Here is a 15,576-nt window from a genome sequence, read left to right as displayed (position 1 = left end):
ACATGACATAATTCCCAATTTATCACATATTCAGGAAAAACCATTCCAAGAAGTAATCAGGGAAGTGACGCTATGGCTCAAGTGGTAGAATGCTCAACTTGAGCTGAAGAGCTGAGACACAGTACTCAGGCCCAGAGTTCAAGCCCCATGACCGACCAAAAAAAAAAAAAAAAAGCCAACAAGAAGTAATCAGTAAGCAAGCAATTGCTAGTGCAACAACATAAAACATAATGGCTGTTGATGTTACTTCAGAACATTCATTATGGATATATGAAAAATTGTGAATAGTCTGTTCCAAAACATCTAACTGAACAAAATTTTTTCAGTACATAATATATTAACAAATAACTGTTCCAAAAAGAAATCTTCCTTATGCCCAAATAATGCTGTTTTTCCTCTTTCTGATAACTGTTCAAAAAATAATTCTACAGAAATGTTATCACTTTATATTCTTCATATAAATTTCTCTATTAAGTCACAATTAAATCATGCTGCATTAGATTTTGCAAAGACCTTGGGATATTTTTCTCATTTGAATAATTACCCAGTCTGATGTCTATATCTAATTTAAATAAATTACTCTTAGTCATTTAAACATGAATATAATTAACTAGTGTATCTGTATATTAAGTAGAAGCAAGCAATCATAATTATTTAGATAATGTAAGAAAGATCTGGAATAATATATCTCAACAAACTGAATTTACTAATATCTAAGAGAATAATGTCAGTTTGCTCAAGAGCAAGCATCTCTAATTTAATAGAAAATCATATTATATATTAAATTATTATATATTGAGAATTTTATAGAAATCTCTGTATCTGTTTGTGTGTTTATCATATTTCAATGATTGGCAATTTAAAGGTCATTTTAAATATATGCAATATCATTTGTTAACTCTACCTCAATAAAACTAGCAAAAATGAAAAATAATTTAAAAAATTGAAATTAATCCATCAAGAATGACTGTGAAAATTTCTCTCATTTTTTCTGATTTTCTGCTTTGTTATTATTATGGTTATTACTACTACTACTATTATTATTATTATTATTATTTTGTCAGTCATGGGGCCTGAAATCTGGGCCAGGATGCTGTCCCTCAGCTCATTAACTCAAGGGTGGTGTTGTACCACTTGAGCAGCAATGCCACTTCCAGCTTTTTCTGCTTATGTGGTGCTGAGGAATTGAACCCAGGGCTTTGTGCATGTGAGGCAAGCACTCTACCACTGAGCCACCTTCCCAGCCCTGTTATTATATTTTTGCATAGCTTTAATGATATGAATCTTATAAAATTATAGATGGTTTTTAATATTTTATCTTAATACTGAATAAATGCATGTTTTAGTTGCCAGATAAGAAGTTCACAAAAAATGAAAATGTAAAATATATTTTTCCAGATATAAAATAAACATATAACTGGGATCTATGACTCTACATTAAATATAAAAAGGTATTCTCTCTCACTTTGACACCTCAGGCATTCTGTCTTGACACCTAAAGTATCTGACTGAGTTTTCCCAGCTTCCTTCACAAATCTTGTTCTCTTCCTTCTCCTTTGTCATTATGAGACCCCTTCACAATACATAAGCTGGAGTCAAAACCATGGCCTCTTTCATTGATTTTTTAGCATCCAGCTTTGTTCCCACGTATTCACATTTCACAGTCACTACCTTGATGTTGAAACAACATGCAAGATCAATCACATAAATTGACATATTTAAAACGTCCTGCTTTTTCTTCTACTTTTACTCTTTTACCTATTATTTTCTGAAAGTCTCCACTTAAACGAAGGAAATTCAAAAAAGGTACATTGTCCAAAGTCAGAATCCTTCGGATGTTCCAGTGTATTTGTGAGCAGCCTGATCAACTGAGTCCAGCTGTTTATATTTCAACAGTCAAAGGTCTGGAGAATTAGAAATGGACTAGGAAGGCCATATTATTTTTTCTATTTGGTGATGATGGCTACTTTTCATATATATGAAAGGATTGATATATAACAGTGTCCTTGAATTTAATGATTTCTTGAATGAGGTCCAGTAGTCTGAAGTTCACTGAGTTTAGATTTTTTTTTCTCAGCCATTAGCAGATCACAGATATTTGGAATGACTTAATTAACACAACTTATAAAGTAAGCTGATTATCAAGGAAATTATAGGCTGTTTTGGAAAAAAATGTATGCAATAATGTTGTAAAGGTACCAGAAAATGCAGAGTACCAGTGAGATCTAAATTCGAGGAGAAAAAAATGTTAAATTAGTAGTGCAATTTTATGGGATAAGAGGTAATGTTGGACCAAAGGAGAAAATAGAATTGGGAAGAAACATGAGAACTTGGAAATTTACCCTTTTTCCTTAGACACTGTTTTTTTGAGTACTCTAGTTTACATGAAGAAACAGAAAACTCATTATTTTTCAAGGAAGTAGATTGGCAACATCTGAAAACATTACTGGATATAAACACTATTTTCTCTCTTAAGCAAGAATAAAGTATAGGGGGCATTTGTTGATTAGTGACATATAATATCAAGAGTTAGGTGTTAGGATGTTAGATTTGGGATCTGATTGCTATGATTTATGTCTGAGTTACCATTTAAAATTTGGGTGAGAGTCTGCAAAGTTATATTATTTTTACCTTATCAAGTGTTCAAACAGCACCACACATAGCATGTTTATAAGATATAATAGGAATGTATCAGAAGCAGGTCATCTACAGTAGTAGGGCCTTGAGACACTTCCTCACGGGTCAGTATCTATGCAGTGAGGTCTGCTCTATCAGCTTGACCTAATCAAAATGATGGTCATATTTTGCTTTCAATTAATTTCTTGAAATCAAATACACTCTGGATTTTAAAAAACTTTATGACCAACTTGCTGAGTTCAAATGGATCAATTCTAATTCCAAACAACAGGTTGAGGAAAAACAAACTTAATTATTCAGTTGTCTAACTAGTTCCTTCTTTGCTCAAACCAAATCCTCAAAATTATTTGAAAATGAGAAACAAAGAGGGAACAAATGAACATCTCTGATTTGAATAATGTGTCTTGCCACTCCGGTGCCTTGTGCTTTCTTTAACTTTTTTTTGGAATTGCTTTATTTTACTTGCACATGCTCAAACAGTGCTCTGAAACATAGAAGCTATGACAAGGTTCCTGTTTTTACAACATGTACAAAAGAAAGTAAATTACTGTGTGGGAACCTTGATTATACTAATTAAGTTTGTGGAGTGAGTGAAAAACATTACCTAAGACTTTTGTACCTACAACAGCTTTCCTAGGAATGCTTGATGCATCCCTAAGAAAAGAGATAACATTTGTAGCTGGGATTAAGAAGAATATAATTGGAGGTTTCTATCTATAACATTTCTTTCAGCATTCTCAAGCAGTGCAGCACTGTCTCCTAGTTTATTTTTGCGGTCTTAATATTGTCTCTAGGAATACCATGATTTTTGAATTTGGTTATTTATGCTAATAAACTTTTAAACAGAAATTTTGAATAGTGTTTTTGTCAACTTCTTCTAAAAACATAATACCATTTGAAATGAAAGTTAAGGTAACTTTTAATCTCAAACCAATCAAGTCATTGCTTATAAAAATAACACCCTACTTTCTTCATGTACTTTTCCTTGTCATTGTTTGCATTTATACTACTGAACTTGCCTGTTTTTTCAACATTTTCTCCCTAATAGAATTATCACATTATTATTCACATGTGTCTCACACAGAATTATATCATTAAGACATTTAGATTCATTTTAGAGCATTATTTAAACAATACTGAAAAATATCCAGTTCTTAAAAATCTCATTTATATCCCTAATATATAGATATAGATATGTCCTTAATATATTTCTCATTTTGTCAATATCAACTTAGCAAGTGATTGATAAGGTAGGTTTAGGATATGGCTAGTAAAGTATGGCCATGAAATTCAAGTCCAGATTGTGGCTTTGTATATTACTGTTTGGATAGTTTATGTGCTGGAGAACATTTTGCATGATACAATAGAATAAGCTTCAGAAAATGTGCACTTGCAAAAAGTAGGATGGGCCTTTAATCCACTATGAGTGGAGTCCTTATAAAGTGAAAAATTTAGACACAGATATCAACATAAGAAAAATATAAAGTTATAGTTTATAAAAAATAAAAACCCCAATAAAATTAACAATAAAACAAGACAACCAAGCAAGACAAAGATATAGAATGTTTGTAAAACACTAGAACAAATTAGAACAAATTCTCCTTTATCTTCTCCCTCAACATTTTCACAAGCACAAAACTTGTCAAGCTGGTATCTTTGGCCCAAATTTGTAATATTGAAGCTGAAATCTGAGGATATCCATTGGAAGCCAGCCCTGGCAGGGAAATCCTTGAGTCTGTTATCTATGATTAACCACCCTAAAGGCATAAGTAATGGGTTGAAGCATTAGCTTTGATCAAAGTAGCCTCTCAGGTTGTACCCAGGCTTTGAGTTCAAGCCCAAGGGCTATCAGAAACTTAAAAACAAAAACAAAAACAGAAACAAAACCTCACACATATAGCAAACTTGTCAATATCTAAGTTTTAAATTTCTATCCTCCAAAACTATAAGGTGATAAGTGTTTGTTATTTAAGCCCTCTGGGTTGTAGAAGCTTATTACATCAGCACTCCCACAGTTAAAATGGATTAATTAAGCTCAGGTCACAGTTTGGGTCTGGCTCAAATGTGGATAGAATGTTCCTATGACAAATTTCTGAGGAAGAAAAAAAACTATATAGGGAGATCAAATTGATATAATGGTTATATCTGAATTACAGCTGATGTTATATTAGTCTGGGATAGATAGGTAGAAATTCTGTGAGATCTCTTGTCCTTGAGAAATATGTAGTCAGAAGTAACAATATATCAACTATTTCAGTCAATACTGAATGGCCAGGGTGAATGTCCAGGTACCTAGAATGATCACTATGAGAAGCTGATACAAAATGCTGTCAGAGGATCAATGTGGATGGGTCCTGTATGATTGACGTAAAGATTATGGACCTTGGTTTTCATATAAAATAATAGATCTTCCTGTTCCAGAACCATCTGTTCCATAGTTTTCTGTTTTCAAATGGATGATTCACATTATACAAAGAAGTAAAAATTAAAGTACCAAATTGAGTTGATTCTCCACAAGTACTGACTAGATCTCTAAAGCATCTCTTATTCTTCAAAATGAGAGAGACAAGTTTTGAGCGAGTATTTTTTTGTTGAGCGAGTTTTTTTTTGTTTTGTGTTGTAAAAATACTGTACAAAGGGGTTACAGGTATGTGCATAGGGTAATGAGTACATTTCCTAATGAGCATTGTTACCTCCTCCTTTGATTTTCCCCCTACCATCCCTTTCCTCCCACCTCCCCAACTCCTCCCTCCCCATTTTATGATATTTTAAATAGAGCAGGGTAATCGTTTGGCATCAAGTTCTTACGGCAATAACTAATTAATTCATGCATTTGTTCTTGATGAGTGCCCCCTCTTTTTGTCACTTATTCAGACCATCACCATTTCACATCTGCCCGATAAAGCACTGTAAAGTACTCTATACATGACCTATGTTTGAGACACAGCACTCGGATATTTTTTTCACTCACTAAATAAAATGCTCACACCCAAATTCTTGCCTCTATATTTGTCTCCAAAGGAGATATCTTAATGTAAACTGTAGAACTTTAGCCATGACTGAATATCTCTCCTTAGTTATGTAAGGTTAGCAGAAATATGAAGCTCTTGTTTTCCTAGAAGTACCTTTCTAAACAACTTCAGCAGGTCTCTGAAATGAAATTGAGATTCTCTCAAATCATTTAAATAAGTAACTAGCAGATAATTCCTCTAATATAAATGAAAGTGATACTTTTTAAGCTAATTTCATCTGTGAAATTTACTAAGACCAAAGATTTGATGGTATCCAGTATTAGCAAATTTGTAGAAAGGATTCTCTTACTGGCTAATCATGTGTAATCCAACCAAAATCACTCAGCCTCACCAATATTATATTAACCAACAATTCACCTCCCTGCCATTTCTTTTGCTATTTGTTTTCCTCAACTGTGTTCAACTTTCTATGTCCAATTGGAAGTGTGAAAACTGTTTCTTGCTAGACTGTCCCAGTGGGAAGCATTTGATAGAGTCTGGGCAACAGAAAGAACAAGAAGCCTTGTACCTATTTCTCTGGCTTGTTTGTGCCTCCAATACAAGTATATTATTAGGTACTGGTCAAAGTTTTGGATTTTAATGAACTGCCAGCACTGGGAAGTCAGTTTCGATTTTAGAGCATAAGAAATAAGTAGCTTGGTCCTGTGTATGCTTGGAAGGCAGTAGTACTACAGTAGGAATTGGATGTTTCTCCAAAGCAGAAGGTTCCGGGGCTGACTACTTAACACACTCAGCTTCAGCAGCAAAAAAAAAGGAAAACTCTTTTGTTAGTGTTTTTGAATGTTTTTGTTTTTTAGATAAAGGCTAGTGAATATCTCTCCTTAGTTATGTAAGGTTAGCAGAAATATGAAGCTCTTGTTTTCCTAGAAGTACCTTTCTAAACAACTTCAGCAGGTCTCTGAACTGGAATTGAGATTCTCTCAAATCATTTAAATAAGCAACTAGCAGATAATTCCTCTAATATAAATGAAAGTGACACTTTTTAAGCTAATTTCATCTGCGACAAATCTTCAATGAATCTCAATAGTAGTAGTTTGCTCCCAGTCATTTATTTCCCCCTTGCCATCAATCTATGCTGGGGGCCAGGAGCTCAAATCCATAATCCTAGCTACTCAGGAGGCTGAGATCTGAGGATCACGGTTTGAAGCCAGCCTCAGAGGGGAAATCCAGTCTGTGAGACTCTATAATCTACAACTAACCACCAAAAAGCCAGAAGTGGATCTGTGGTTCAAGCACTAGAGAGCTATCCTTGAGCACAAAAGTTCAAGCTCAGGACAGAGCCAAGGCCTTCAGTTCCACTCCCCCAACTGTACCTCCTTTCTCCCCCAAAAAGCCTCCGTTTCAGATCCCCTTGATTTTTAATATATAGACTGAGTTCTCTTTATTGTCAAAAGCAGTTCAGCTGCCAGGCTTCCTTTTCCTATTTCCACTTTGTCTTTCATCCCAGTGTTGACCCACTTTTTATTCGGCTTTCTCTTCTATTGCTTATCCTCTGAATGTTTGCTTTCCTGAGGGATCAATTACTGACTTCCTTTTCTTTGTGCAATGTACATACACCCTGGGTGATAGAATTCACTCATTTGCCTAAATACTGAATCCTTCCCATATCTTTATCTCCTGTTAAATCTCACAGTGAGGTGAAGGCTGTCAGCTAAGCCCTCCTCTAAGTGCTGCACATATAAAATTCAAATTGGTTTTTATCATCTCCACAGTGTGTGATCACTATGCACCTGTTACCTCAGCCAGTTTATATCTACCCAGTTTCTTGTCAGATACTGGATACCTCTTTTTTGTTTTTTAATTTTTCCTCGTACTTCTTCCTTTAGCCAAATTGTTCTCTGGATTTCCTTCTTTGTGGTGTCTGCATATCTTGTTAACTTCCTTCCCCACAGCTCCGTTATTTATATCTTGATTTCAGCTCATCTCAAAGTTCACTGTTGTGCCTCAAAATCAATGCTAAATATTTTTTGTAATTTTCTTTCTACATCTGTATGCTAAGTGATAATTTTGTTATTAATCATTTCAAATACTGTGGCAAGTTTGACAGAAAAAAAAAACTTCTGTTTGTCTCCCATTTTATTCTCATTATAGAGCTTTTTTTATTCCTTTACTTTTTGTTGCTGTTGTTAATGATGGAAAGACAGCCACCATCAGTGGCCTTCAGGTACTTGTCTGATCTTATGGTGATTGCGCTGCTCCCCTCCCCTAAGAACCTGATCATTCTTTATTCCTAAATCTTATGTGTTCCCATGCTGGACAGACTTCTTGGAGACAGTTGAAATGTTCTTGGACTTTCTGGGAGAGAGAGAGAGAGAGACAGAGAGAGAGACAGAGACAGACAGAGAGACAGAGACAGACACAGACACAGAGAGACAGAGAGACAGACAGAGAGAGAGGTGGGGGGGAGAGAAAAGAGAGAAAGGAAGGAAGAGAAGAATGAAGGAAGACGTCCTCATCTTCACCTAGCTCCCAGTTAGATTCCTGAGGAGGGGATTAAAGGAAGCCATGGAGCAGCTCAGGTTGGGTCACCAACACCGGTCCCTTGTTCATTTCCTCAGGCAGCATTTTCTTTCTCTTTACAGTAAATTTCTCTTCCACTCATTTTTTTTTTCTGTTACTAGCTTTATCTCTATACTCTTGGAAAACAAAAACCTCTTGCTCCAGCTGTACTGTTATATGTATCATAGTATAACTCCATCCATGTTATCTGTACCAAGGATTGAACAAAGGGCCTCAGACTCATGAGACAAGCACTCTATGATTTGGCCTAAATGCTAAATATTTTATTTGGCCTTTGAAATTGGGACCACTAATCTAGCGCAAGCTGGCTTCATGAGTGGCTGTACCTAAATCTCCAGTATTCTTATTTACATACTTTGTTATATGAATAAGAACTGATCAAATATTTAAAAGCTAAATTCTGGCTAAGTGGTAATATGTTCATGAGAAAGAATAAATTTCTGTAGTTATTCCATTAGAAAAAAAAGCCCAAATTCTAAATGTTTTCTGACCTAGAGGACATAATGTAATCTTTTTTTTCTACTTGAGTTTCCTCAGCTGTGAAATAGTTGTACTTATTACAACATCTTCAAATATTTTATGAAGACTCAGTAACATACTAAATATTTTCTCTTCAGAGTATTTTGACACATTCAAAAAATTCACTAAAGATTAAAGAGTTTTTTATAGATGATAGAGTATTAGGTGAACTTTGAAAATATGAGTTAGACAACTAAGGAGCCATTAGAAAGAAGGAAGTCAAAGGATTTCAAGGAAAGAATGAGCAAATATAGCTCTCAATGCCTTCTACAAAAAAGAAGAAACAAAACAGTAATTCTAGTAAAGGGTGCAATTGGAGAAGACAGGAAACTAATTTGTAGGGAGATGTGGTCTATTTTATATCTGGACATACAAAAAGTGAATACTTTTATTTTACAATTCTGACAACTCATCAGGAATACAGATTATTGAGAGAGGTGGTAAAATCAAATTAGAGTAGAGTTAGAGTAGGGTTGTTACCTTTGCTTTGTAAAGGAACTTGGTTGTTTGCCTAAGGGAAAGAAAGAGACGATAAAGAAAAAGGAAGAGACAGAGAGGGAAAGAAAATGAGAGAGATAAAAAACATTAAAAAAAAATACAAGACTTGAGTAATTGCTACAGCCTGGTCCTTTAAATAAACAGCAGTGCCATTCGCTCTGAATCATGAGTCCCTTAATTTTGGGCTGTGACTTTGTGGTAAAGGGTAGACTGGCTTGTTTGCTCCTCAACTGTGAAATTCTTCACTTTTATTGTTTCTCACTTGCACTTTAAAACCTCGCATATGTTTTATTATTACACTATTATGTAACACAATAGCTGTTATCTCTCACTTTCCTATGCTGATCTATGCAAGGCCCCCTCTGTCAGATAAGTCAAGACCCCTCACAGATTAGAGTGATTCATCAGAGCTGCTGGGACTTTTTCCTAGTAATCATCTTCACAGTGCTTTTTACAAAGGACCATTAGCAGCCCTTAATTTTTCAAGTTTGGTGCAGCATAACAACTCAGGTTTATGTTTCACTGCTTTTCTTTGTAAAGAAATCAATGGTTTTAAAACTAAACTACTCATGACAAACATGTTAAATTCATTAGCATCTGCCCTGGTTGTCTGTGTGGAGGTTATATTGAAAACTTGATTTGCATTTTTATCTGCAAGGAGCACAAGGTTTGAATTGCCTAAATGTTTACTTAATTATTGCTCCCATTCTCTTCCACATCCATTCACCTCAAACCCTCCACAAGCAGAGAGCAAGACTAATTAGTATCTAATTGATATTTTTTCAATAGTGCAACAGAATCACTCTCAATACAAAGAGAGTAATTTCATTATGCACCGAAGAGAACACTTAATCAGTCATAATAGCAAATATGGGAGTATTTGTTAGGTTTACAGAACGATGTATTTTAAATTAGAAGCACCTGGGTATCTCAACTAAATTTTGCTTTTCAAATAGGAAAGATGAAAACAAACTCTTTTTTTTTCACATATTTACTAGATTCTTGTACAATCTCTGGGATAGGCAATTCAGAAACCCACATCAATGAAATAAAAGTTTCTCTCAAGAAACAAATCAACTACAGAGAATAGGCAAAGACAACATAGCAAGCATATGAGACCAGATGCATGTTCAAAGTATCAAGCAGTCATAGCAGAAAGCAGGCTAATGTGTTGTATAGAGGCCAGGGATGGATTCATGAAAGAGGATACACAAGCCAAGGAGATTTGTTCTTCAGATTGAAGGGAAGATGTTGGCAAAAATCATTCTAGGTAGACAAGAAATCACTAACAAGGGCAGCAATATGAGAAAAGATTTCCCCAGTTCCATTGTGAAGTGTAGTTTATATTCATAGAATGCATTTAGTCCACATAGCAATTTTTCCACATATATGTTAAACAAAAGAAAGTTTAAATTTTGTTACAACTTTAAATGAAAGATAAAGGTGTGTTAAATAAAATTCAAAAGAATGAAATGTAGCCTTTAAGTGTTATAGATGAACTTCAACTGTTGTGAACAACATACTGTGTGCTGAAAATTAGGAACTCCCTGTTGTTCATCTCATTCTGTATTCCTGTGATCTGAGAGGATTTTCACAAAATTGGGCTAGCATTAGTGAACTGCATTGATTCACGCAGAAGGCAATAGTGAAGAGAGGAGGGAACCAAATTTTGCTACTTGTGTACACTGCAGGTGTAAACAAATATGGAACATGAACTCAAATGATTAAGATTGAGAATATTAACTATTGGCAGCTATGTGGTTCCTGCAGAAGTATATTTACTCCAATCAACCATATGAGCTATATAATTATTTATACATAGGTGTGGATATATGTTTCAGATTACAAATACAAAATAATTAAAATAGATAATTGTACTTCAAGTGGCTGGGTTGTAGTTCAATGATAAAGTTCTTTCCTACCATGCACAAAGCCCTGGGAAGGAATATATATGTAAACAAATCTGTAGCACATTCTGGTATTTAAATTTAGGCCTGTTTAGATTTTTAGAAGCATGAGTAGCGTGAGTAATATGAGTATGTAGGAGCTCAGAATGTGACACCTCCAAATAGGTCACCTTTGCCTAATAAGGTCTTGTGTGGGGGAAGGAAGGGAGGGAGATGGTGCAGAGAGAGTGAGACAGAGAGGGAGAAAGAGGAAAAAAAAGAGAGGGAGGGAGAGAGGAAGAGAGAATTACAGAATCAGAAAGAGCCCTCTGGCCTACTTCTGCCACGTAGCTCTGGAAGAAAGCCATAGGCAGTGCAATTCCTCTCTGCCTTTCTTCTTAAAGCAGGCATAAAGCCCAGGAAGATGCATTACTAACATATCTTTGTTTCCTGAAGACTCTAACGTGACATTCTCTTGCTCTATCCAGGAAGAGGAAGAAAAACCACATAACTGTGGAGAAGAATGTGACCAGTCAGATCTGGTGGAAGCTCATCTCTTTCCAGGTTATTGCCATAGCATCGTAACATTTGCCCTTCAGGCTTCTTTCTGACCGTTCATGAAAACCTCATTTTTCCTGGGTAGATAGTCTTCATTTCTGAGGCTTTTATGCCACATAAAAATTACATTCAATGAATTATTATATTACGTTTCCCTTGGTAATCTGTGTTGTGCCATAACACAGATTGTTTAAAGGCCCCCAAGTTCTGAGTGCTCTATCTTGTCATTAGCATCCTGAGCTCCCAAACATTCGTCAGCTCTCCCAGAATTTGGTGGAAAAAAATTAGATCTGTGCCTGTAAACAGTAAGACAAACTTTTGTAGTTGCTAGGAGGAGCTGCTTGTCACCAAAAGAACCGGTATATTTCTCTTTGGTGACTTGTCTCTCTTCTTGGGAAGGAATAGAACACTCAGAACTTGGGGAACTTCAAACAATTTTGTATATTTCCATATTACTTTTCCCTTGGTAATCTGTGTTGTGACATAACACTTCCTTCATGAACCTTGAAATGGGTAAGGAAAGAAGATATTTTCACACCCCTGAGAGTACCAGAACTATGTAAAAGACAGGATCATTACAAGGATTATTTTACGGGATTTTAACTGTGCTAAGTGACTTTAAGGAGGATTTAAGGAACCAAAATATTTACAAATTGAATGTTGGCAGTAACAGTTAAGTTACTGGTTATCTTGTTTATTTATTTTTACATAGTACATTTTTAATGATAATTTTTATCTTTAACTAGTTGTATAAAAGAATTGTATTCAGCAAAGTAGTATATAAAAAACAATGCAACTTGATCAATGCAACTTGATCTTTCAGTGTTCTCCCCATTTTCCCCAACTTATACACTTTTACAATGTCCTTAATTTTTTGTAGAATGTGCATTGAATTTTATGACTACATTTCATCATCTTTTTCTCTTTTGCGTCTACCCTCTTCCTATTGACTCCATTCCCTTTTTGATATCTTTCAATGACTGAATATAAATGATGAAGTGAAGAGATATGGAGTGGTCATTTACTTGAATTAATAGGCTTTATAATTGTCTTATTTTAGAGTACATAATATAATGTGTTATTCCATGATTGAAATGAAGAGTGGTTTAGCTACTGACTGTTGGTAGCTGGGACTCTACCAGCTTATACTTTATTTTGCTGTCTAGTTCTATACATTTCAAGTAAATTTTGTTAAATTGTGAAAAAGACCTTTATGTTCCAGTTTGTTTATGGTTTTGACTGTAGAATGTGTTGTTAATTTTTTCCATGATGCTGCCTAAACAGAAGTATTTGCATCTCAAGAGAGAGTCTACTGGCAAAATGCAATATAGGCAACTTCTACTTGCAAATAATCATCCTAATCATAGTCTCTGAAGCTGGAGAAGGATTAGCTAACGTGGATCAGGAAATCATTATCCTGATCTTTGCTAAGCCTGTCCTGGGGCAAGTGGCCACTTCCACTAGACTCTTTTTGAATTGGCCTATCTGATTATTGTTTCACATTTACTGGTTCAACAGGAAGAATTTGCGATAGCACAATGCAAGGGAAAAGCCAGACTCAAGTGGTTGTCGATGGCAATAATGGATATATAAATTATTCTCTGTTCTCACCAAGAAGTTTTATACACTCTCATGAATAAAAGTAACAGCGACAAAATGCCAGAAACAAAATTCACAGCCTTGTTAAAGTTGCAATATTCCACAGTTGGAATTATAGCTCATATGGCATGCATGAGGAGGGAATAAGGTAGTGCCTTGAGGGAGCCCTACTATGCAACACACTGGCCTGGAGCCCTTTGGCCATGCTTAATCCTTGCAGGATGTAGACAACCAAAGCAAGGCTTGACAAAGCTCCTCTTTGATAGTGATAGTGAAATTTGTATCCTTGGCCTTAGAAAGATATTCCTTGAATTTCTGGTTTAGAAACAAACCAAAGTGAACACTTTATTATTGTTTTTAATATTGTAGAAATTATAAATTTCTGATAGAAAAAAATTAATCCATCCTGAAAACAATGAACAAACCAGACTACATCTAAGGTGACTGGCTTGTGCAGTGGCTTTCTCAGTAGTTGCCAATTAGAGAAATATGTGAGTGATATTGTGCTTTATAAAACCTTTTTATTTTCTTGAAATTAGGTCTTGCTATGTTACTCTTGTTGGCTTCTAATTCAGTCTTGTCATCTCAGCCCTCTGAATAACTGAGACTGTAGGCATGTACTGATATTCTGCTATTATTATGGCTACCTGTGTCATACCATTATTGAGCATGGTTTTAACTTCCTTATTCTATTTTATGTTGGATCCTCCACAAGTCAAGTAGCTTGTTTGTCAAAATATTCAAAATGATCAAGGCCAACCCTAAAGCTCCTTGCTATCTGTACAAATATTTTCTCTTTTGATAGCCAAAATAGAATACTTGTTAGGCATAATTGAGTTAGGTTCAGTATTTGTGTTTTGCTAAGTTGTGAAAAATGTTTAGAAGCCAAATTGTTGATTCCATAGCCTTCTAAATGCCTGTTTGGTAAAAGTGATCAACACATAAATGGAGTTAAACAAGAAAATGTTTACATGGTCTGTGGTGGCCATGATTATGCTAATAGAGTCACAGAGTCTAGAGACTTGCAGAAATAGATACTGACCTGTAATGAAAACAATAGTGAGAACATTAATCGCAGCAGAGATGTGAGTTTATCTTCTGAGGTGTATTTTGAATTCCAATGATTGACAAGTGTTTTCCTCAATTGTGTTGGTATTTTAAAATTGATTTGACAGTTATTATGCTAGTCCATGCATAAAATTTGTGTATGCTTCTTTTGACTTAAGAAATATGCATTGATGAAAATATACTGTATTCATATTAACCACCTCAATTATATGTAACTGATCTAAAATTGCTTTTCTTTTCACATATCTGTTCATTCATAGATCTGATAAACAAAATAGCTCTCACAATAAAAGGAAAAGTAACTGAAAACCAAAGTAGTCAAACAAATTGAACTAGCTCCACTTGTATTATATATAAAGCAAATAATTGCTTTTCCTGTTGCAGGAAATGTTGTTTTACTAATGCCCAAACAGCTTTACTAATCTTTATTTAAACTTTGAGTCAAGGAACAGACAATATTAAAAATAAGAAAACAATATTTAAATGAATAATAAATTCTTAAATACAATTAATATTAACATGTAATATTTGAAAACTCACAATATATATAAGTGATCATAAAATACTTAACAGAATTTAAAGCAGATGATGTATTCATAGTTACTCAGAAGAATAATATCTAAAGATCATGGTTCAAAGAAAGCCTAGCAGGAAAGTGTATGAGATTCTTACCTTCAATTAACCACCAAAAAGATAGAAGTGGTGCTATGGTTCAAGTGTTAAGCACTAACCTTGAATGAAAAGCCCCACTGCTGTATAGGAAAACAAATAAAGATCTTAATAGAATTTAAAAGCAATTTAATTAAATTATTGACCAAGTATCAAAGATAGTAAGTATAATATTTTATTCCTTTATAAAATAATATTTTTCATGTTTAAAAGTTATGATTTTAAAAAATCTTAGAAAAATATGTAAGAGTGTGAAAATCATTGGTCCTCATTTTCTAGAAGCATATTTAATGGTATTGGGCAGAAACTATTTACTTGAAGCAGTTGGCTACTCATCTTGAAAAGCTTAAATCTCCTTCCAACTTCTCACACTAAACAAGAAATGATGAGATTATATCACTTAAAATCACACTAAGAAACTTCAAAGAGACTAATATATAAAGTGAAAAGTCAGTTTAGCCATTTAAAATGACTTATGTATCTCAAATGTTAAAATTTGCCAGTCATTCATTCAAAGCGCTTGCTGTGTATAAAAAGATAAAAGTGTAAATCATGATATAAGCCAGTAGGTCTGGAGTAGGATCTTTTAA

This window comes from Dipodomys ordii, unplaced genomic scaffold (assembly GCF_000151885.1).
Source record: "Dipodomys ordii isolate 6190 unplaced genomic scaffold, Dord_2.0 Scaffold21, whole genome shotgun sequence".
NCBI classification, from domain to species: Eukaryota; Metazoa; Chordata; class Mammalia; order Rodentia; family Heteromyidae; genus Dipodomys; species Dipodomys ordii.
This window is presented reverse-complemented; position numbering follows the sequence as displayed.